Source organism: Microtus oregoni, unplaced genomic scaffold (genome assembly GCF_018167655.1).
Source record: "Microtus oregoni isolate MIOR12 unplaced genomic scaffold, Mior012 000029F_ref0000214, whole genome shotgun sequence".
Lineage (NCBI taxonomy): Eukaryota > Metazoa > Chordata > Mammalia > Rodentia > Cricetidae > Microtus > Microtus oregoni.
Window position 1 is genome coordinate 8,295,566 of NW_024543088.1, and position 23,982 is coordinate 8,319,547.

A 23,982-nucleotide genomic window follows, 5' to 3' on the forward strand; every position below is an offset into this window, starting at 1 on the left:
AAAGATATATACATATACTCTTTAACAATAGAAAAAGAAAGAAAGAAAAAGGAAAAAAGGTTATAAAGTCATAGTCTCATTTAAACAAATCTGGAGTTTTAATTTTTTTTTTTTTTTTTTTTTGGATTTTTGAGATGGGGTTTCTCCATAGCTTTTTGGTTCCTATCCTGGAACTAGCTCTGTAGACCAGGCTGCCTCGAACTCACAGAGATCCGCCTGCCTCTGCCTCCCGAGTGCTGGGATTAAAGGCGTGTGCCACCACCGCCTGGCTGAGTTTTAATTTTTTTGGAAATGGACTCTTGGCCAGGAATTTTAATTAGCCTTTCAATCCTATGTGAAAAAATCGGCTAGGTGATACATGTTTAATTAACTCAAAACTTCATTGATTTCAGATAGACACAGAATTCTCCTTTAATAGAAGAATGCACTAGAATTCTCAGTACATGTAAGAGCCTGAATACACGAATCGTCCCCTCACTCCCACGCCACTGAAATGACAGCAGACAGAAAAGGAAAAAGGCAAGAAAAATATAAATTGCGACCAGACATGGTGGTGCTGCTTTTAATCCCAGCACTGGGAGCCAGAAACAAGTGGATCTCTATGAATTTGAGGCCAGCCTGATCTACAAATCAAGTTCTAGGACAGCCAAGGCTGTCTCAAAAACCTAAACCCTGTCTCAAAAACAAACAAACAAAACCCGTTAGTAATAAGTAAAGCAAAATATATACAAAATGAGTCCTACATCTCTCACAGTGTTCAAAGAAGCTTTGAAGAACTTGTTTTATTTCACTGGGGTAGGGATTGCTGGCATCCAGGAAAGTCCCCTCCCAGACACAGCTCCTTTCTCACTCCCAGAGACCCTGAGTGTCTGGCAGGGTCCCCAGTCCATTCTGCAGAGCTTACCACCTATGCACGAGGCTCAAATCGTGCAGTTTAGTTTTTAACTGAGTTTTATATAACTGGAGTCATACCAAGTCTTGTGAGTGCCCCTGAAGGAGGCTGGCAGACTTTAGTCACTTCTCCCATTTGGTTCTTAACTTAAGAAAAGCAAGCAATAACAATATAAGACTCTGTGTGTGGTTCATTTGGGAGCTGGGTGACAGGCCCTCCCCAAACGAGTCCAAAGAGAAAAAACATCTTACAACAGATGGAAACGAACACCCACTCACTCCAGATTAGGGAAGCAGACAGACCAAAGGATCCCACTACGGTCCAGCGTAGTGAGCCAATGTGTTTGCTAGTGTTACTCACAGGAGCAGAGATGACTTAGACGCTACACCACCGAAGCCCACCCTAGTCTGGGAGGCTGCTCATAAAAGCTGCAACCCTACAGCTATCGGCACAACTTGGGGCTGAAAGTTTCCTCCATGACAGCTAGTTCTCATGGTGCCAAAAGGTACTAGATAGTAGTGGCAGAGAAAGGTCACCGGTGGCTCTACCCAGCTGTGGACTCGATGGGTTACAATAATGACCTAAAAGATATGCTTGCTGATGCAATGGTAGCATGACTTTATGGGCGTAATCAACCTTCTATTTGGATGTGAGGCCCTTTCCACAAGAGGAGACTCGAGCCTCGTACTGGAAACCTGGTCAAGAGCCTGTGGCTCGTCCTGCTCTCAGTTTTCCTCAGAGGAACTCCTTTTTGCAATGAATGGTGGTGAATGCAGAGACCCAGAACTCTTCAAAGTGCTGACAGTAAGTGACGGTGGAATGCTTGATCCTACACAAGTCACCTATATCACCCCTCCAAGGCTCAAGAGCATCCTGGAAGCGGGGAGCAGGAAGACTCTAAGTCTCAGAGGTAGAGGAGGAGTGAGGCAAAACAGGGCTCTGGTCACGGCATGGCCATCGCACTCAGGAGCTCACTGCAGCTGTGCTTACCTGCATAAAACCTGCACAGGACTGGGCTGGGCACCATTTTGTCATGTACCAAAGAGGAGTCAATGTGGCCCCATCCCTCACAGAGAAACTATGGGCAGTTAATGGGCACTGGGGTGAAATGGTGACATTGATCGTAATGGTGTAGCAGCTGAACACTGTCCATGAATAACCCCCATGGATGCTCATGTAAAAAAAAATCTTAATTAAACTCAGTGGGACACATACGTGCATGCACACACACCCCAAAGGCCTAAGGGTCATGTTGGGAAGGAGGATGTCAACAGGAGAAGGAGATAGGGTGAGAGATAGATGTGAAAATGGCCATAGTTCAGCATATGCATGCATGAAACTGTCAAAGAATTAAAAAAACAAAGTCATCAAGCAATAAAGTCAGCTGGGATGGCAAGAGCTTCTGAAGAGAAAGCAGGAGAGATGATGAAGCAGATGCCAGACAGTACCTGAATTGCAGCTCCCAGCACCACTATGAGACTGTCTAAGCACTCACTGTCTAAGTCCTTTATTCCCCACAAAGTGTGACTCTTGAGTTGGACATAATATTCTCTTCCACACTTGTTTGGAACTCAATGCCAAACTTTTAACCTTTGACCTGCCCAGAAATAAGGTCGGTATAGAAACCTTCTGGAGAGAAAGTCATTATTACCCGTATCTATTTGGACCGACAATCATTCAAATACACCAAATCTTAATCGCTCATGTACCACTGGTGCCTCACTTTCAATCTACAACTTACCTAAAATGAGAGATCTGGGTTCCGTTTTCTCCAGAGCTCTTTGCCATCTCCCAGGTTGGGGATGAAACACACATGCCTGTCCTTTCGGCCAACCAGGCCACTGGTTTGGGTGGATTCCCACAAAAAAAACATTATATCTCTCTCACACACACCCATACAAGTCTGTGTCCTGTGCCTTCCCATCCAAAGGGTAAAACATCTTCGGCGATCCCAGTAGGCTGCTGGCTAAGTGGTGTGTGGTGTGGGGAGGCTCACGGCGTCCTTGGGAGACAGCTGTAAAGGCTAGCCTGAGACACGATGTTTTTAGGGCACACCTCATAGTCCTAGTGGAATTGGGCTTTTTCCTGGCTTTTCAGCCTGCCCCTCTGAGAGCTGCCAATCTCTAGAAACTTCATCAGCTAAGCCAGAAGTGTGCTCTTAGGTGCAGCCTTCCCGACCCAGAACCTCACACCCACTACCTCCTTTGCCAGGTCCTTCCCTGGTCACTGTCCACCTCCCCTAACCCACTCTGGGCCACCTGTCAAGACAGTTACAGACAGCCCCCATAACCCAAAGACCACAAAACTATTCAAACTAGAAAATTCTGAGTCTTTACTGCCTCAGAGATTCTTTCCCACAGAAAGTATGGTGAAGGCCTTGTTTGGGGTCCCCTGGATCCTCAGCTCCTAATGGACCAGGCACTTCCCTTTTGGCGTGGCCAACCCTGTCCTGTTGGGAACCATCTCTGTAGCAGTAACTGTCTCGCTGGCTGGTGTCCCCGCATCTCAAGTCTTCACTCAGCACACTACACAGCTACTAGGAGGTCTGAGGATGGAGAAGACGCAGTAACCTGGCATTTCCTCTTTCCCCACTTAAAATTCATTCCTGCAGCCTGCAAGAATGAATGAAGCTATTACAAGGAGGCCTGTGGCTGCCTCTGCTCCAAGGTGAACCAAGTCTGTGAATTCTGCTCACTCTGATGCCATGAATGGCCCTCAGAATAAGCTGATTCTGGGAAAATGAGTCAGCTGATTATCCAGCCACATGCAGATGTACCATCGTTTGCTCCCCTCTGCTTGCTGTTGTTGACTAGTTTCTCACCCGTCTCTCACGCCTCTGCCTCTCTCTGGAGCTCCCCAACACAGGTACACACCACCAACACACACAGGGCTGAACTCCTTGCCTGCAATTTGAGCAAGACAGCTTTTCAGTCCCACTGTAAGCGACATTTTCTGGGACAGTGGGAAGCACTTGTATACTTTTCCCAGGTTGCCTTTATTTTATCTGACACTAATTCAGTCTCCAATTAACCAAAGCACAAGAATGCAAAAGGCAAATAAATGTCGGGTTGGTTGCCGCTCCTGAGAATGCTTCACAACGACAAAGACATAGTTGATTAATCCAACTGTCGCCCACAGAGGAGCTCAGCATGAGTCTCTCGTGTTGAAAGGACCAGGATGCATCAAACCACGCTTTCAAGTCTGTCTGCTAAGTGTGAAGCGAAGGTTGCTGGAGAAATGTTTATGGGTTATCAGGCACTTTGTAAGGAATCCATGTTAGCGGTGTCGTTGGTTTGCCCCACTTTTCTGGGAAATGTTCTCAACTTAGCAAGAGACAACCTAGATCCCAGAACCATGAACTAGATCTCAGACCCCTAGGAATCTGAAAGTGGGACCACAGTGGCGGCACCCTTTAATGGAGGAAACAGAAAGATCTCACTGCCTGCGCCAGATCGACCAAGTCTGCAGTGAAAAACTAGAATACCAACACCTGAGGAAAACGCGGGAAAAGTTTAGGTCCCCCGCACCTCTGCTGTCTCACACTGCCAGAGAATGGCGGACCAGGGAGGACACACTGTCTCTGCAGGGCTGTGCTTGGCTGGCATTCTGGCTTCCTCAGCCACCCCACCTCTGCCCATCTCTTCACAGAGGGGACTTCCTTAGTCACATCTCAGCTTCCGTTTCTCCAAAACTAACACAAGTGTCGCCAAGATCGGTGAGAGAGAGCAAGCAGGCGGATTGTAGCGACTTGCCTGAAAACCAATCTGCAGGTGGGAGTGAGAGAATGATGCCCTAGCTGACAGGTGGCGTGCAGTTCGTGTCATGTGCGTTATTCAGTTAGATTTCAATGGGGAACCTGGAAAATGCCCTGGTGGAGGGATATGGACGGGCAGGGGCAACAGTACAGACATCTGAAAGATACAGGGGGACACCAGCCACAAAGCAGCCACACAGCCAGTGACAGCCGATCTGTGCTCACGTTCCATGGGAAGTCACCGAGAGACAGAGAGCTAAAAATGAGCAGATCACAGCCAAGGTTGAGAACCATAAGGCTTTGCTGGTGGTACAAAAGGATCCGCTCAGGAACTATACCTGAAGCAGGGACATAATGGGAAACTGAGGGCTCAAAATCCACCTGCGGAGTTAGAGTTGGCAACGTCTGCCAGCTAGGACAGGAGCGGCATCTAGGCCCCAGTGGAGAAAGCTGGCATCCTGAAGACTCAGAGGGGACATGTAGGTGGATGCAGAAGATGCTGTTGAGTTCAAACCACTTCAGCAGGTGCTGTAGCATATACACTTCCTCTGTAACAAGATGACTAGCAGCAGACAGTTGTATGACCCAGCCTTAGAGGGGCTGAGCCCCATAAGAAAGAAAGATATCACCGGGCATCAAGCTGATCCATCAGAAAGAATGCACAGTGGGTGATGCCGGAGGTCTAAGTCCTCAAAGGGTGGGAGATAAATTCTAAGTGTGAAGACCCTTAGAATGCTGGTGTCGGATGGGACCCAGCAGCTGTTCTGGGATATCGCCTCGGCAGTGGCTTGAAAGAAAATTCCCCCCAAAGTGAGTAGCACTATTAGGAGGTGTGGTCTTGTTGGAGGAAGTGTGTCACTGCGGAAGTGGGCTCTGAGGTCTCACATACATACTCCAGCCAGGCCCAGTGAGACAGAGCACTTTCTGTTGCCTGCAAGTCAAGATGCTCCACCTCCAGCACCCAGCCTGCACACCATGTTTCCCACCATGATGATAATGGACTGACCCTCTGAACTAAGACAACTGATTGTTTTCTTTATAAGAGATGCTGTGGTCATGGTGTCTCTTCACAGAAATAGAAACCTTAACTAAGACCCCCTCCTAGATAAAAGGCAAAGTGTTGTAGTTTTCATACCTCAACATAAGGAGGGATAGTCAGTCAATGCCTGTTATGGTGGGCTTTGGGGGAACAACAGACCTGGCCCTCACACTGGGTTGAAACCACAGCTCCCTGGTTTGGGTGGACTGTGGCATAGGAAGCCCACCTGCTTAGTCTGTATTACCCAGAGACCCCAGATGACAGAGAGGTGCCCACGGTGGAAAGGTGGAGCTTAAGTTGAACACCAGCAGAACTGAATGCATGCCCAGGGACTCTGCCATCACTTCAGACAAGGCCCTTGGTACAAAGCTTTTGTCACCAAGAGACCACACGACATCAAGGGATCCCCAGAATGAGTGGAGTCCTGTCAGCTAAGTTACCAATGTGAGCCAGCAACAGTGCATGGGATAGGATGCTCAAGTCAGAGCAGAACCCGAGAGCAAAAAGGAACCCCATGCGTGTCAAGGCCAGACTTCCCAGTCTCCACTGGAGCTGCAGACTCACATGGCCAGCTGGAGGAGGGGAAGCCCTAGCCTGGTGTTCACAGTGGTCACCTCAGCACGTGGGTGCTGACCAGAAACTCATCGCAACTGCAATAGGACCAGTGAAGATAGACAGGAGAGAAAAACCCAAAGGGGCAGTAACCGGCTTGTCCACCTTCTATGCAGACAGAAGTAGTCTGAGTCCAAAGGTCACCAGAGGAGCCAAGTCTGGGTTTCTTAAGGAGGTCATGATAAAGGCATAAAAACGTCTGTTCTGCAAATTAACACACATCCCACTATCATGTCCCACAGTGCAAGACAAACTAAATATGAAGAAAAGAAAAGTGCCTGTCTGAGGCAACGGTTCCAGAGGATTCCTGCACAATGTCTCAGGAAGTGTGAGGCTTTAAATGTGGCAACTAAAAATTCTGAATTAGTTACAGTCTTCCTGGAAGGATAAAGAAAACCAATGACTTCATCCATTGGGGGATACGGCATCCCATCCAGACCTGCATCCCATCCAAACCTGCCTACAAGAAAAGAGCTCTACCCTGATGGTGCCAGTGTCCTCCTATTCTATAAAACCTCGGGAGACAAGCTTTCAGCTTGCTACTGCAAACACATGTCAGCTTCGTCCCAGGACACACCCACACGGACTGGAAACACTGGGGACAGTCACCTCCAAATACATTAGCCATGCAGTGCCCAACACCTAAACGTTTCTTTTCTTATGTTTCTTAAATTCTCTTTAAATTAGATTTTTTAAATTGCTTATAATACTTAGTATTTTTTGGTCTATTCCTAGATAGTAACACAATATTGGTAGCATTAACTTTTAATAAAGTTATCTTTCCTGGGAATTAGAGCAGGTTGTTCCACATGGTTGTAGCAGTAAGATCAAACTGGCCAAAAGATCAACTAAAATTAAAAGGCAGTAGTTTTTTTTTTCAAATACTCCAACAATAAAATAAGCTCATAAAGTAACTGTCAGTACAGGAGGAAACTGGCAATCAATCAAGTATTTTCAAAATTGTAAATTTCAGTTGTTTAAATGATCTGTTTCCCTCATTTGCTTTGTCAGTGTTCTCTCCAGTGTTCCTGATTGTTTTAATTTTAGATTACCCCTGTAACCTGTCACATGTCATGACAAATACAGACCAAAGAATCAAATCTGGATGACATTGGTTAGTAGATTTTTATATGATCCAATAATTGCAGCTTTTTCCTAACGGCAGCCATTATCATCTCCTGAAAGATTGCTGCTCTGCCTAGCATCAGTTCCCTGGAGTGAAACTTTCCTAGTGATGTGGGACATTAATAACATTTAATAAATTTTACGCAGTCCCCACATGCACAAAATGTGACTCACGGCCAACACCCCCTTCCCCGTTACTGTGAACCGAAGCCCCCGAAGGGAAGCGCACTAGCACTGGCCCTTCTGTAAGGCCGACTGACCGATGAGAACCTTACTGATTGCAGAGACGCTGGAACAGTGCAAGTCCCAACCCTAACTACAGTTTATCTTGTATATACAATATACATTCGGCCTGCTAAATAGCCATTCCTGACCCACTTCTGTGTCTGATCTACCATTTTGCAACTAATAGATGAAACCTCTTGGAATATATTAACTTAACAGAACCCTAGTTTCTATCACCCAAAGGCTAATGCCACCAAACAGCATCTGAAGTCACAGCTGAAACTTCCCAGCCTTGCTGTAATGCGGTATCCTAACATTTCTCAGTTTATTTGAAAAGTGTTTTGATTTATGACTTTCTCTATTCTGTTATTATTACCATGTTGGAACGCATTATTTAAGATAAACTGAGTCTGTGTTTCCAGGATATGACTACTCACATTATGTAATATAGAGTGTAATACATTACACTCTAGAAAGAATAGAATGAACTGCCTCTTAACTCTTGGGAAGTGAGAGCTGTGTTTTTGTGCCGAGAGTTCCTTCATGATAAAAAAAAAAAAAAAAAAAAGAATAGAGGGCCTGTACCTCAACAAAACAAGGGCACACATGAAAACTTGGGCCAGCATTGTACCAAATGGAGAAAACATCAAAACCTCTCCACGAAGAGCAGGGGAAGACAGTGCATTTGCTCTTCATTCATTCAACACAGTGCTTAAAGTCTTTGCTACAGCACTCAAACAGGAGAGGGAAATAAAAGGGTTAAAGACAGGAAAGGAAGGAGTGAGGCCATCTGTATTTGTAGATGATGTGACACCTAGAGACCCGGCAGAGCTAACGATTCTATCTTTTCTATTCCTGGTGGGCTCGTGACCTTTAGTCTGATTGCTGCATGCCAGGCAGTTATGAGTGAGGCAGGAGGCAGAGTTAAATTGGGTGGCATGGAATACATTATACACACTGAACCAAGTTGTACATGCTGTAGGTGTTGGCTTTCTAATTACACGAACTTGTAATTCACCTCGGAAGACAAGCGATCCCAGCAACATCCTTGTGGCCACAAGCAGCGAGTGACATGATGCTGACCAGAGCCCACAGTGTCTTCACTTGAGGGTGCCCCTTTTTATCTCCAAGGGCCAGGTTTCGATACAGATCGACTTGCCTCTGCGTTATAGTTCCCTGGGTGGAGTCAAGCGCCTCCTGCTAGCTCCCGGGAAACAGCCATCACGAGCTCTATCTTCCCACAGTCAAATTCCCATTAGTCACAGGGTCCTCTGCAGTGCAATCTGGGGATATCCCCTCTGCTACACTTCAAAGAAAGGCAGTCTGAGGGGGCAGAGTGACAACTAAGATCACACTAACAAAGCACTGGCCTGGTTACCTCTGCTGCTTGCAATGTGGCCTGTCAGCTTGAGACCCGGAGATGCCCTTGACTTCCGATGCAATGCTTCCATTTTCTCTCCTTCCCTCTCCTTGAAAGTCCCTCTCAGTTTAACTCACATTTGCCATGAGTTGGTCAACTCCAGCAAATAAAAGAGATAAATTAGTTTACATTTCCACTGTTCCATTCACATCAGAGATTTATCTCACTAAGGGACGACCTGCCTGGATCCTCACTTTCCACACTGCCTTGCGGCTGACAGTATACATGAGCCGAGATTCCCACCTTGCTCCTGGCTGCACTTGCCACATACATGATTAACTTCTGGCTGACCACTGTACAGATGTGGATATTTGTGCCATAACCTAAGCTTGCTTGTGGGCCAGAATCCAATATGGCTCCTTGTAACACAAATTCTAGTTGGTATCTGTAAGGAGACAGAGTGTGAAAGACTAGAATGCACAGAGTTGCCAAGGAGACTCAGGGAAATGCTGTGGCCACGCCAAGGAAAAGTGCAGCTTCCCACCGGAGGAGGAGGAGCCTTCGTGCTCTCCATCAGGGTCCGTGTGGTCTAGTCTCCTTTCTAGCCCCAGTACATGCCAAACATGAGAAATGCATGACGAGGTGTGCAAGCGAACAGGCATGTCTTGAATGGTAACAATTATTTATAGGAATTATTTCAAAAGCTTTATAATCAATAAAAAAGACATTCCTGTGTAGGTTTGTCCCTCAGGTTCCAATTCATAGAAATAAAGACCCAGACTTCAGATATCTGACTGATACTGCTGAGCTACAGATGACAACTCTAACAGTTAAAGAGCAATGAAGAAACCACCAATAAAAACATGCCAGTCAGCAGGCATAGCTAAAGAGACACAACCGGAGAGGGAAGGAAGTCCCATTCAGGAAACACAAATGGCAGGCACACAAGAGAGCAAATGATGATCCCTTCCCTTGAAATAAAAACATCAGATTTTGATCAAATATGATCTTTCCCTTAGGAGGCCAGTAAATTGACAGTCAAGCCTGCACCTCCCACCCCTTCGCCCGCAGCCCTAAATGACGGGCTCCTACTACCATCCTAGGGGGTCCAGATGGCCCACAGAAGCACAGATCAGCCTAGACCAAGCCTGGCTGCCGGGAGCCTTGGCTCTGAATCCTGGACTTCTGCATCTTAGTTGCCACAACACCTGCCACAGCTTCTACTGGGGCTGAGGATTCCACTGAGTGTGTGTGAGTGTGGCTGCTTGAGGACTGACCTACGCTATTATTCTGACAACAGAGAAGGCCCCTTCCAGGCACTATCTCTTCTGAAGTTGTTATAGCAACCACCAGGGGGTTCTTAATTCCTGTCTTAGGGTTTCTGTTGCTGTGATGAAACACCACAAGCCAAGGCACCTTGGGGAGGAAAGGATTCATCTCAGCTTACAGTTCCACATCATAGTTCATCACTGAAGGAACTCGGGACACTAACTCAAACAGAGAATGAACCTGGAGCAGGAACTAAGCAGAGGCCATAGAAAAGTACTGCTCACTGGCTTGCTCCTTTTGGCTTGCTCAGACTGCCTTCTTATACAATACAGGACCACCTGTCCAGGGCCAGCACCGTCCACAGTGAGCTGGGCCTTTCCACAATAATAATTAATCAAGAAAAATGCCCATGGGCTCGCCACAGCCAGTACGATGGGGCATTTTCTCAATTGTCCTACGTCAGATTGACATAAAGCTAGCCAGCACCACTCCTGGCACATTTCCTCCAGCCCGTCGTACAGTGATCCCTCCGCAAGTGTCCCTGGACACAGCCTCAGCACTCCAGCATCCCCCCACCTATGAGAACCAGGGTAGGTAAGTCTAATATGCTTGTCCAGGCTGCCATGGCAATACAGGAAGTCCGTAGTTAGTGAGCAGCAGACTGCGCATGTGCCCACCCTTTATGTCTACATAAGCAGCACTCATCCTGTCCTCACTGGGCCATGTCAGACCTCTGTTCCAATCACGGCAGCTTATGCAAACCCCAGTATATCCATGTTCTTGGGGTTTTATCATCTGTTCATGTCTGCATCAGGGATTGAGTGGGCTGAGTTCCTTTCGCTGAGAGCTGGTAACACCAGGAGCTACTAGCTTAGGAAATGCTAAGCAGACAGTTGTGGAGAGAGCTGCCAGGAACTACTGGCTCCGGTTGGGGACAGCGACAGAGAGCTGCTAAGAGGGCCGCCAAGAGCAGCCGTCAACACTAGCTGCTGACAGCTGCTGGGAATGGGAGCTCGGAGCTGCTGAGGCTTACCGCTGAGAGCCACTGACACGTGAAGCTCAAGGCCGGAACACTTAGGAAGACGGACTTTGCGTTTCTCATGACTTTGACCCAATTTAAGGAAAAGAACAGCAGCTAACTGATACCATGTAATTCTGGCTACTCTGCATTCAGGATTAATGTATGAACTACTGTACTATTCCACCCCACCACACAGAGCACACGGATGGAAAGGCTTTTATAAACTGTCTAAACATCCTATCTAGGCCAGAGTAAGTGACGTATTTCAAATTGTCTCATTTCAAATAACTCAGGAATAATTCTTAGAAAAGCACCCACAGCCACTAAACAGGTCACATAACTATTCCAAGCAGTTGGGACCAGAACTCAAATTTCATCAACTCTACACTGAAAACGTCGTAAAGATGTGGAAAGACTTGGGAAGCACTAAGCAGAAATCAATAGCCATAATATGTGATATACAATGTGGCTCAAATGATAAACACCATACAAGCACACACACTCACACACGGGCACAAACGCATAAGCATGCACACACACACACACACACACACGGGCACAAACACATGTGCACACACACACGCAGGCATGGGTGCACACATGCACACACATGTGCTCACATATGTACACACACACGTACACACACAGAGAGCAGACAATGTCTACTGGCAGCCAACATTCATTTCTATTCCCAAGCTTCTTGTTAGAAATAAGTTGCTATGGGCCATCTTCAGTATGAGGCGCATTCAGAAGTCATCATCAGAGTTACGGGGTTAGGGGAGTGACCCCTTCTGTTAGCTGTTGGCCCCTGGTTGTTTCAGAACTCTTGAGCACTGGAGAGTCACAGGCTATGTTATGCTTGGCAACTGAGTCCACAATTAGAAAAGGGGACAGCCTCAAGCCCCAAAGTATTCTTCAGCTAAGTCTCTGGCCTAAACCGATAGGATGGGGAACTTCTGAAGAGGGCAAGTCTTGGCCTGTTGGGAAAAGGACAGAAGTTTCCAGAAACTTTAAAAGCCACTGCCCCATGCTTTATTAGGATGCCAGCTGTTCGACCTTTTTCCTGTTTGTCTCTTTCTGTAGAGGCATGTTAAAAACCGCACTGCCTTCACTACTGTCTAGATTTTATTATCTTGCTTCTCATCCTTTCTCCTACTTCAGAGACTAGAAAGCTAATTTGATTTCTTTTTTCTTCCTTTCCTGGGTCCTCTGATTTCCACTCCTGCTTCACTGTGCTCACGGATCTCTAGACCACCCTTGTCTTGTTCCTAACCTCAGGGGAAAACTCTACTCTCTTACTATTAGCTAAAGGGTTTTCAAAGATACCTTTATCCATTTCTGGAAGGACTTTTGTATTCCTAGTTTTAAAAGTGTTTCTTACATTCTTGTTTTTTCTGAGACCTTATCAATTATGGATTTTATCATTATACGAAATGACGAGTATTGATAGATACATCTCCATAAATGATCACAGAAATTTAAAATACTCTGCTGCTTAGTCTGTTAATATTGTGAATCATACTGATTTCTAAATACTGTCAGATTCCTGGACTTCTGAAGTAAACAGCACTTGGCATCACTATCTTCCTTTTCGCACTAATGAAATGGACTGCTAAGGATGCGTCTGTTACCAGCAGTCCTCGGCAGCTGATAATTGGGGATGCACAGCCACAATGTTTCCTTTCATCGCTGGAGTGCTGCAATCAGCAACAGAACCTTTGATTACATTTGGATATGGGACGAATGGTCTGGTAGTTAGGGGCCCCTGACGAGGAATAAAGATGTCCTGGGGTGTACCTGACCTTCTGACACTGTAGCACAACACTGTCATATACAAAGGTCATTCTTGAGAACTGTACAATTCCATTAGTGGAGGGAGGCAGTCCTGAAGAGATGGCTCAGCAGTCCAGAGCACTGGCTGCTCTTGCAGAGGATCTGAGTTTAATTCCCAGCACCCACATGGCAGCTCACAATCATTTGCCAGTGGATCTGAGCCCTCTTCTGACCTCTGCAGGCATAGTATGCACATAGTACAGATAGATGCATATATGCAGGAAAACACTCATACACATACACTTTTTAAAAAAAAATCTTATTTAAAAAAATCTCATGGGAGAAATAAGAATAGGACTGTTTTCATTTTTTTGTTTTTGTTTTTTTTGTTTGTTGGTTGGTTGGTTAGTTGGTTGGTTTTTCAAGGCAGGGTTTCTCTGTGTAGCTTTGGAGCTTATCTCTCTGTAGAACAGACTGGCCTCGAACTCACAGAGCTCCCCCTGCCTCTGCCTCCCAAGTGCTGGGACTAAAGGCATGTGCCACCATCGCCTAGCTAGAATAGAACTGTTTAATAAGACATAAACCAGACAGCCATATTACTTGCTTCACACAAAAATGAAATTAATATATCCAGTCATAGTTTTTCTCTTTTAACATCCCAAAACACTGATTAGAATCAAAGGCCTTGAGTTATTATCAATATATTAAATTACACTGCTAGTAAATACTAAGCCATCATTATCTTTTATGCTATTCTGTTTTCAATTACATTTCTAGATTACGCTGTTGCTGATCTTGGGTGACCTTGAAGCTAAATAAAAGGCTGGCACTCCTACCATGTAGGTTGACTTGTGGGCTGCAGAGGTCTTGGCAGCATCACCGCCGTGGCTCAGGTATCAGCAGGGACAGAGAGCAGGATCAGAACTAAATGGGAAAATGAAGGAAATAATTAATAACAGTAGCTGAAATGATCAAGTCTTCACCTAAGCCTGAAACCCAAATTTTACAACTCAACAATTTCACCAAAAGAGCCCTAATCCCAGAACTACTAATTTTTTAGTTAGCTCAAGCAAAGATGTAATACAGTACATAAAGTTTTATTTAACCCAGCTCCCTTAAGAAATTCTAGGTGTAACTTCAAAGATTCATAGTTAGTAAGAGTTAAAGGGCAAAAACCCCACCAACTGTATTCTAAGCACCTTCAGCTAAGTGATTGGATTTGTTCATTCAACAGTAAGAGTTCTTTTCAGGCACTGCTACCATCTCTACAGAAGTAGTCAAATAATATTGATCATTCAGGTAAGGACCGCTCATTTTTCCCAAAAATATCTGCATTTAATTAAATCTTGATAATTATGTTATAAACATTTCAATGATGAAAAAAAATGGAGATAAACACACAAAAAAAAGACAAGTCAGCCCCTTACAGACACGGAACACATAAAACCATCGAGGAACGACTGCTCATGAAAGAGTCTGAACAAGAACGCATGGGGGATTCTGATGCAAATCAGTTCGTGTGAGACGCTGAGAGCAGGGCAGCCCATGAGTGGGATGCACCTTGCCAAATCCCTCTTAGAAGTCACCAGTGGCAGAAGGAAAACCTAGAAGGCAGGTCAGGCACAGGGGGAATAACAGAAATGGTACAAGTTCTGATAGAGAGAAAAGCAACTTCAAGTCTTCCAAAAGAACTATCTGAACATGCCTCAGCTATACTAGTTCAGAAGACTTTGAGAGCCATCACGGCGAAGATGGCCACTGCCCTTTGAGAACACTTGTAAAAGTCAGCTACGTACTTGCAATTGATTGTGAAGAATACAAGAGACAGTGGGGCACCGGGGAGATGGCTGGGCGGTTAGGAGCACCTGCCTACTGCCCCTGCACAGCAGGCAGCTCAGACCAACTGCGACTCTAGGTCCAGGGCTCTGACACCCTCCTCTGACCTCCACAGCACTCGTGGACACATACACAGCAACGCACATGTATACATAAAACTAAAAAGAAAATAAACCCTTTCTTAAAAAGATGACCTTTTGCCCTAAGTAATTTCTGTATGTTAGCAATTTACTTGTAAATGCGGAAAATTATCCTTGGATTTTGGATTATCCAGGCCTCCTTTGTCCTCTACTAGAAATGCCATTGCCCCCACCTGATGCACATGTTTGAACAGCTGGTCCCCAGTATGTGGCACTGTTTAAAAAGGTTATCGTATCTTTAGGAAGGAGAACCCTGCTGTAGGAAGCACATCGTTGGGGTGAGCTTTGAGGGTTTATGACCTCTCTCTCTCTCTCTCTCTCTCTCTCTCTCTCTCACACACACACACACACACACACACACACACACTCTTCCTGTTTTCTCTCCCTGCTTCTCATGTTTGGTCAAGATATAATCTCTCAGGTTCTTGCTTCTGCACCATGCCATGCCTTCTCCTCCACCAGGGACTCTATGCCTCAGGTTTGGTAAACAAAAATAAACTCCTTCTTCTACCAGTTGCTCTAGCCATGATATTTTACCAGAGCAACAGAAAAGCAGCTAATCTACCAATACCTAAGCTCACTTTAGAGATGGATACAGCTAACTGGCTGTGCCTCGGGGAAGGAAAGTACCCAGTGTCACGGTTTCCAGATAATCAGTTATACCCAAGAAGTCTCCGATTTGTAGGGAAGTCTATCAAATCACAACTTTTCCTATGAGCTAACATTTGGTAAATACCGTAAACAGGACCAATCCTAGAACCAACATCACACATGTGTCCAACTTAGTTTTCAGAGCAGGCAGAACTCCTACTGCAGTGAAGAACTGAAGAGTCAGAGGTGACCGGATCACAAAGGACAAGCAAGCACCCAGATGACATACCGGGACCTGACACAGCTCCCATTACTAACTGGATCGTGTGGTCTCTCTTCAGATACAAATACATGCAGTTTTCTTCCCTGCAAAGCTGCTAACATTTGAGAATTAACTAGATAGTGTTAGTGGTCAGAGCTATTACATGTGAAACACAGCACAGCTAACAAGAGGTGAAATCTGGCTCAGTGGTTAAGAACACTGGTTGCTCTTCCGGAGAACCTGGGTTTGAGTTCCAGCACCCATATGGCAGCTCACAACCATCTGTAACTCCAGCTCCAGAGGATCTGATGCCCTCTTCTGACATCCATGGGAACTAGGCATGTATGTGCAGGCAAAATAGTCATACACATGAAATAAAATGAGTAAATCTAAAAACAATTTTTTTTCCTCTCTACCTCCCACCCCCGTTTTGATTTTTTGAGACAGGGTTTCTCTGTTGGCAGTCCTGGAACTTGCTTTGTAGACCAGGCTGGCCTTGAACTCACAGAAATCTACCTGCCTCTGCCTTCCTGCTAGGATTAAAAGCATGTGCCACCACCGCCAGGCTCTAGAAACAAGTTTTTAATGAGGTGAAATCTTGCCAGCTCAGGGGCACATGGTTCCAGCTCTTCTCATGCTCAGGGTTAAACCCAGCAGCCCTGTGTGGCTACCAGCCAGGAGCAGACGACGGCTCCCCACCAGTTCCCGCCCGTCATGTTCCCCTGTCAGGAGCACTAACATGTTCATGCCACTTCTAGCTTCCAGGTACCCATCTCTACCCTTCAGAATGCAGCCTAGTCCTGGCTCTTTCATCCCCTCCCACACCATACTTCTCAATAGATACATTCGCAGTCACATGTCACACAGCAAGTGTGTTCCCACTCTGCGACCACCAAAGCCCCATCCTGCATACTTAAATGTTTCTTGGTATACCAGAAGGAGCAAGGGAAGTTTCTGGTAACAGATACTTTACAGAGGTTACAATGGTGCAAAACAGCACAGGGCAGAGGCCTACCACCTGGAGGGAGGCGGTGGACAGGCTATGGATTCAGAAACTGACTTTGAGTCATAATTCGGATGACTGGTGACACAGCCCTGCACTAAGATAAGGGAGACGTTTACAGGGAATGAAGTGAGAGACAGTCACGATCAGAAGAGGAAGGGAAAGCTGAGCTGTCTCCCACACGGGGGAGTTAAGGAACACCCTAAGGTATCCTGCCCACCTAAGATCCCTGCCATGAGGAAAATGCTCCAAAGAATAATGTTCAATCAGACAGCCTCCAGCTACCTGGAGCACTGGGTCTGGGGGCCAAAGACCCAGCTAGTATGACAGAGAGACTTAAAGTTTTATTTAATTTTAATTAATGCTAACATAAGCAATAATTTGAAGTGACTGGCCATTGTCAAACAGCGCCACCCTGGGGTTCTGGCTCAGATAGTTGGATAGAAGCTCCTATTACAAGTATTTAAGAAAGAGTGTGAGGAATAACACACACACATTCAAGTATTCACTGACTCCAAGAACAAACAAATCAGTAATGAAAGGGGTGGTCTTTGGGGAGCCACACCCCCTTCCAAAATCCCATCAAAGATGGATCTACCCTTGGCCATTTGGGCTCTGATTAACGACCTCAGCATGGCAGAATCAAAATGCACTCTTGTGGTCTCCAAGTAACTGTTAAAGTGTTGCTACCAAATAAAAATCGCTTATAATGAGTACATCACAGAGCCATAGTGAGTCACAGCTTTGGATAAATAACCACCTAGTTTTATTATGGTTATTGCTTTCAAGTCTTTTCCTAAAAGCAAGAGAGGAGAGAAGGGAGAGGACCAGACATCTTTTATCATAACAAACATGAATTCAGGTAACTTCAAATGCACTTCAGAACATTATATCAACAGCAGTACAAATTACCTTCTGTTTCCATTTCTCAGCCCCCAACATGAAAGACGACTAGATGATGCTCAGGAACTCTCTTCTATGGGACATCTTCCAAAGCCAATGATAATCAAATTTTTCCTGGAATCAGTCTGCTGATCTCACTTGCTCACGGCATTTAAAGTCAATATGAAATAAGGAATTCTGTGATATGAAAATGTTTCATGTCAAAACAGACTGTGTCTAAAGTGCTCACTGTTAATCTGCTCAATTGCCCTAATCTGATCACATTAAACCTGTTGACTATTTTGGTCCACGACATGGCTCTTAAGCCTCCCAATCCTAGCTTCACAGCAATCAGAAGCTGACATACACACGACTCGCATGTGGCTCCTCCTGGGGCGGCTGTTTGCTTGCTTGCCTCGTTTCCTTGTTCCTCTCCCTTAACTAGACCCCATTTCCATCTACCAGATCAGGCCAGCAGCGTTCTCAACTATTCACAGATGCAGTTCTGTTTGCAACACCCTGCTCAATCCCATAAAGCATGTGGATGCTATTAGTGTTGGAAAAGCACATGTCGTAAAACATGACATTACAGGGGACTGAGCATATAGTTCAGCACAGGAAAGGAAGGACAGAAGGAGAGAACAAGAGAGGAGGGGGAGGAAAGAGAGAAGGGGAAGGGGGGACAGAAAGAGGGGTCATGAAGCATATGTCTCACACCAAGAGCAGCTTTTGTGTTTTCTCTGAGGTCTCTGAAGTTTAGTTCTCACTGCATTACACACCGACACCTTTTACAGCAGAACAGCAGGACCGTGTTTACCTGGGCCCACGACTCAATACAACATCTAACTGAACTGTTAAGAGACGGTAGGGGAGCCACTGTTGAGTAACAAGAAAAGATCCTTACCATTACAAGTCTTTACTAAACATTTAGGAAGACACAGGTAAATATAAAACAGGGAATGGAGGAGATAGTGGAGTACGTTCAAATAGAAACACCAGGTGGAATGTATTAAGTGTAGCAAATCACACTGCCAGCTAATGTTTATGCATCTGAAAATTCTTTTCAGATTATTTTATCGTATGTGCATAAATGTTTTGCCTGCATGTATGTATGCACACCACAAGTGGCCTGGTGCCCATGGAGGTTAGCAGAGGGTGTAGGATGTCCTGGGAACAGGAAGTGAGGATGGGTGTGAGCCTGATATGACATGATATGACATGATATGATATGATATGGTATGGTATGGTATGGTATGGTATGGTATGATATGATAGAAGGAAAATCAATTCCTGCCATAGTATGACTTTGCAGAAACTCAGGACTGGAATGTGTGTTTGACCAAGCTAACCATGCCTAGTCGAATATCCTGAAAGGAAGACCATGGAAGGCTGTTGTTTTGGACTGAACTGCTGCAGGCCTCTGTGGGTCAGACCTAACAAGAACGTTGTCATTCATACTAGGCGCCACACCATCAAACTGAACCCTGAAAAGAACTGACTTTCAAAAGGAAAAAAAAAAGGGAAATCTGAAGAAAGAAACACTAACCAGTCAATCAGAAGAGGTCCAATTACATGGGCTGCTGTGTAAGAGCCCTCTGTTCTGAGCGTAGATGGACAGGGAGGCTAAGGTAACCAATCCACTCTTCATTCCTTATTTCTGCCAGTGAATCCACGCCTATCTGCTCAGCACACAAAAACACTTACTGTCTTCACCTCCCACTACCTGTTAGAAAGACACCACATTCCAGGCTGCAAGAGTGTTGGCGGGATGTATAAGGAGCATCCGGGGAACAGTGACACACCAGAGGGGGATGCCATCAGGTGGATGCAGAGTGTATAAAGTGAATGTAAAGACAGAGGGTGGACATCATCTGAACACCACGCTATCAAGCTGCTTGCTCCTGACACATTACATAGTGCGCATGCGCCTCCAGGGAGACAGGGCCTCTCACAGTTGACTTCAGCAACGTCAGGTTAAGAAGCCTGAGAGACTAACCACCTACTTAGTGAGGGCTTCCCTCCACCAACTCCTGTCCACTTCTACTTGAACACTGCGGAGGCCCAGAGGGAATTAAGGATTTATAATCCCCGAGACTAAGCACCGTGTTCTGAAATAAGGCTTTGGTACTGAGGGGAAGTCTGCATCCTTGAAACATCAAACCAGTACTTCCTGCTCTAACGTAACACCAGTGCTGGAATCTCCAGCTCTACCACCTTCCTGCGGTCTAGCCCAGGCCTAAAGGTGCCACAGGAGAGATGCCTGCCCTAAAGCCATGGCCAGCACACAAGGTCTACTGGGAAGGCACACATCCTTCTAGGCTGCAACAGCAGCTTGTCCCCTCAATAAATATCCACTTCCTCGACACTGTCAGCACAAGCCAGGCCCCTGGTCCTTGACCCTGCAGCACTCCAAACAGTGAGGGTCCGTTCTTGAGCATAGCATCCAAGGCCTTCCATGCAGGGTGCCAGTTACTTTTCCAAGGTGGCCTTCAGGTACTTCTCATGAGCACACATCTCCCCAGCCCTAGCAGGCCGGCACCGGCATTTCCGGTCCCTTTCTTACCAGGGAGCAGCCAGCAGTGACTCTTGTTGAGCACCGTCAGGCACCCTGGCAATGCCCACCTCCCCTCTCTACGCCCACTGCACAGGATGCCACCGTGCAGTGGGCACTGGAGCCAGTCTCAGTCTCATCTGGGCTTCCTCCACTTACTCACCAAGAGACAAAGGGCAGGCCTTTCAAAGCCATTTCCCAAGCTTCGAAGAGGACACCGCGAGACTCACTCACTGACCTAATGATAGAAGAGCCAGCCTCAGCACATAACACCGGCCACCAAGCACCGCCACAGTCTGACCTGCAGTCACCCCACCAGATCGAAGACTGCAGAGCTGGGTCACCGCACACGGATCCTAACCCCTGCTGTCACCCAGAAAGGACTTTACAGCAACTTCCGATCAATGTTAGCCTAGAACAAAACCAACACACACACAAAACTAAACCCTGAGATCTCTTCTGGAAAGGTGCAGCTAAGTTCTGGTATTAAATTTGTTGAGCTCTTCATTGGTATATTAAAATTACTGATTCACTGGAGAGTAAAAAATGTAGAGGTTGAAGATGGCCAGATATTCATAGCAAATACACTTGGTTTACGAAGGAAAAATGGATTGTCCGGTTGTACAATGCTTCAACCTACACAGGCCAGGCGAGTGTTTCTTTTATGCTAGTCTCCCTTGGTGGGCAGATATGGCCCTAAAAGTTGTCAGACTTTTCACCCCAATCCACTCTTTACCTCCCCTGCCTCCCCTATTTCACACTGAGTACAAACACAATACCCAATCATTTGACAAATAAGTGAGTTTCCTCAAATGCCTAAGCAAAAATAATAATAATAATAATAATAATCTTTTCTGACCTATTTGAGCAAGAGAAAGCTGACTGTGCTTTGGACTCAGTGACCTCCAATCGAATCTGTGGTCACCACTTTCAAAAGTCACATGCACTCAGCATGAGAATGTGTGCCGGGGGAGCAGCTGTTTCCCGGCCACAGAACAGTTAATGAGCCTCTTTGGAATGAGCATCGATAGATAAAAATAAGAGTAATTTGTTCAGGATGAAATAAGTCGGTGACGAGAAGCACGTGGTCAGGCTGGGGAACAGCACCACCGTAGGCCGACAATGTGGACTGGTCCCAGCTGGCTCCGGGAAGCAGTGCTCTTGAGCTGTACTCAGAGGCAGCCCAAGAACTGAGGAGAGAGAGCAGCAGCCAGGACGGGACAGCAGACAGGACGGGGTCCAGAGGGTGGACACCAATTGTTAACAACAGGACCCATGGACAGGAAAGGCGGTAGGGCCACGGGATGCCTGATTGACTCCTTTGTCCGGCCTCACAGATAGAATACAGCTTCCTCATTAGGCAGTCCCCAGATTGCAGAGTTTGTAGAAGTGGAGCAGCATGTCCTTGGCTGATCTTCTGGCTTTCTCTCTCCCCGTTGCTCTTGCTCCTTCAAAGACTGCAAACCAGTGGCTCCCAGGAAGTGCCCCTGTCACATGGTAAAGTCTGAACAAGATCTGGGCCGAGTGGAAAGCGTCCTTGCCTAAACTGGCTTATATTTTTCTCTCCTTTAATGGTTGAATCTTGAAATGAGAATTCATCACTGATTCAAAGAGATGCTAAAAATAGCACGCTACCGAATGCAGAATGAGAAGTATCACATCATCTTGCTCTTAGCATTTTCCCAGCTCAGTTTTCTTCAGTGTATCCTTCAAATGTGCTGCCTTTTAATACCCAAAATGCACAACACTTCAGATACACAAAAACATTAATTCTCAATATCAATTACATATCTGTTGTTGAAATCTCTGCAATATATCTTACTTAAAAATGGTTTCCTAGCCAGGTGTGTTGGAGTGTGCACCTTTAATCCCAGCACGTGGGAGACAGAGGCAGGTGGATCTCTGGGAGTTCAAGGCTCCAGCCGAGTTTATGTACAAAGTGAGCTCTAGGACAACCAGGGATACATGGTAAGGCTCAAAACAAACAATGACACAACAGTACTGGCTTACTCCCTCTACTTCTAATCATGACCTTCATTAAATAACTCTGATTACAAGAATACAATCTTATTTACATATGATGAATGAATTAAAACAAAGCAATCATTCATCCAGCTCTCCATCGAAAAGGGCAGGTTGTTTTTATTAATAACAACTTACAACTGAATCCAGAGGGTCATTTACAAAAGACTTTTCACATAAATTATCTTATTTAATTCACAACACTGACACCAGCAAGGTAAGAATGACTTTTAAAGCATTTATGTGTATATGTATGGGCTCACCTATAAATATGTCTACCATGTGTGTATTAACCTGTAGAGACCAGAAGTGGGCACCAGATCCCCCCAGAGCTGGAGTTCCGGGCAGCTGTGAATCTCTTGACATGGTGCTGAGATCTAAATACTGATCTTCTAGAAGCATGCCGGCCTGCCACTCTTAACCACTGAGCCATTCCTCCAGGCCTAAGAAGTACTTTTATATATTCAATAAATTACGTCACAAGCTAAACAATGAAAAATGCACACTTACAAGTCACACATCAAGGATTCGGAACATAGCTTAGTAGCAGAGCACGTGCCTAGTATCTTGGGGCATTAAATTCAATTCCCCACACTGAAGAAAAACAAAAGAATCCTACATGAAGAGGACATGGAACACACCCACCCTCAAAGCCCACCCCTCCACTCTGCATCCCATTCTCTTCTCCGCACGCTCTGGGACCACCTCACCCAGAAGGTCCACCTCTCCCAATAACTGCAAATAATCTCAGAACCCATGTGATGCTCAGCACAAGCTGCCTTCTATCACTCTGATGTTGCACTGCACACTACATAAACAAATGCAATTAACACGGAATCCTCAATATTCCACAGGTGCCAGAATCAGCCTCCTGAACTACCCACCCCAACCCCACAGCCTAGCCTTTCCTCCCCTCAGCAGAAGGGTTGTTCTGTTCCTTTTTTTTTTTTTTAACTTTTGCTGACAGCTGGAACTCTGCATGCTACAGTTCTTTGGCAGAAAGAAAAAAAATGTAACAACAGCCCTAACAGCTACTCCCACCTCCCCTGAACTCTGACCTCTTTCTGTTTCCTGCTCCCGCTTCTAAATAGGCAACAGAGACCCTGACCTAAAACACAGTGTCCAGCAACTACCCAACACTGAAAGTTAAGTCTTAGCCTGATCATGGAATTACTCTAGTTTTGACAATGGAAAATAATGAGAATTATTACATAAGTGAGCAAAAATACTTGGGCAACCTGCACCTGTATTAAATGAAAGCACAGAAGCCCGAGGAACATTACAGGAAGATTTTTTCCCATTATTACCATGAAAATTTTTACCATTCTAGAATCAAACTATATTTCACAGCTAGCTGTAATAATAAATCTGATACAAAGATTTTGTGTATAAATTACCTGAGAATAAAGTATGGTCATGGTTATTGTAACAAATAGGTCTATACACTTCTACCCACAGAAGACTATGTTCAAACACAATTGACAAACACAGCTGGGCTGCTTTACAACACAGCTCCACCCCACTCTCCCAAGCCTCTGGTCTGACCCATATAAAGTATCAGAGAGCTAAAGAGCCACTGTTACCAGACACTGTGGCCATAGCAACAGGAGAGTGAATAACAAAGA

General features: G+C 45.6%; 1 protein-coding gene across 6 annotated transcripts in view; it reads right to left on the bottom strand.

The window, feature by feature from the left end:
- Wasf3 (WASP family member 3) overlaps positions 1-23,982 on the bottom strand; it is an 88,014-nt gene that overhangs the window by 31,002 nt on the left and 33,030 nt on the right. For all 6 annotated transcript variants that reach the window (XM_041678139.1, XM_041678134.1, XM_041678137.1 and 3 more), the window contains one exon: positions 13,907-13,994. The gene's annotated coding sequence lies outside the window, so the exon portion shown is untranslated. The remainder of the gene's footprint in view (positions 1-13,906; positions 13,995-23,982) is intronic.